The following is a 1,534-nucleotide window of genomic DNA, read 5'->3' on the forward strand; positions in this document are numbered from 1 at the left end:
GGGGACAGTGTCTCACAGACTGGATCAAAGAGCTCTAGAGGATCCAAATCATCATCCGTTGTTTCAGCACGCATGAAGGCTGCTGCAGACAAAGCTGCTCTGCAGGCCAGAGCTGAAGCTCTCAAAAGGAAACACAAACTGGAAAGGGAGAAGCATCAGCTGGGTTTAAAAATGGAGTCCTTGGATTTGGAAGCAGATATTGCTGCAGCTGATGCGAGGCTAAAGGCTCTGGAGGACTTTGAGAGTGATGAAGCCTCGGAACTTGGAAAAGAAAAGGATGACCAAGTTAATGTATCTGACAGAATAGAAGGAAGCCTGGCGCAACTGGAGTTTGCACGGATAGGAACCATACCTAAAACACCTTTACAGAAAATGATCCACACTCGGTACCCACCACTAACTGGATTTACAAAAAGGTCTGAGCAAGCACCAAGGACTGCAACGAATTTACCCCCATTTAAGGTTGTTGTATCTGATGGACCACGCAGGCGAGGCGAATCCACCCCCAGAGGTGAAACGGCTCAGAGCATCGACCTCACAAACATCATACAAAGACAAACCGACCTGGCGGATCTGCTGGTGATACAGCAGAAAGAATCCAAACTCCCGAGAAGGGAGGTGCTGGTGTTCGACGGTGATCCTCTCACTTTCAGGCCGTTTATGAAGGCTTTTAAGCATAACATCGAGGACAAAACCAACAGTAACGAGGATCGGCTGCACTTCCTGGAACAGTATACAGTAGGTCAGCCAAAAGAGCTGGTTCAAAGCTGCTTTCACATGAACCCATCAACTGGTTACGAGGAAGCAAAGCGCCTACTTAAGTATTATTTTGGCGACCATTTTAAAGTCACATCTGCATACGTCGAAAAGGCCTTAAACTGGAACCCAATTTGTACAGATGATGGAAAGGCACTTCACAGCTATGCCCTCTATCTAAGAGGTTGTGGTAATGCAGTTCAGGAGCTTCCATACATGTCAGAGCTGGACTCACCATCTAACATGGAAAGACTTGTTGCCAAACTCCCGTTTAAACTTCGAGAGACGTGGCGGTCCGTTGTATGTAACATCACTGAAAGAACACAGCAGAGGCCTAGATTCCATGACCTTGTTCTGTTTGTGGAAAAACAGGCCAGAATCATTCAAGATCCTGTTTTCAGGGATATCTATGACCCTGCTGGAAGCACAAATGGTAGGAAATCAAAAAGAGACTTACCATTCATGAGATCTAGCAGCAAGAAAAGCTTTGTGACAACGGTTGTTCCCAAGACAGAAACAAACATGAAGACCAATGTACAGAACAGGAGAGACAAGCCAGAGAGTATCCGTACAGCCTTCGACGCTTTTGTCAAGCCTTGCGCTTTCTGTGAAGGAGATCACGTGATGGAAAAATGTGGAATCATAACAAAGATTCCCCACAAAGAGAAAGTTGAGCTGCTTCAGAGAAATGGACTCTGCTTTGCTTGCTTGATTAAAGGTCATATGAGTAAAGAATGCAAGAAACGTCTCACGTGTCGTTCCTGTGAGAAGAAACATC

Source organism: Etheostoma cragini, chromosome 20, assembly GCF_013103735.1.
Source record: "Etheostoma cragini isolate CJK2018 chromosome 20, CSU_Ecrag_1.0, whole genome shotgun sequence".
Taxonomy (NCBI): Eukaryota; Metazoa; Chordata; class Actinopteri; order Perciformes; family Percidae; genus Etheostoma; species Etheostoma cragini.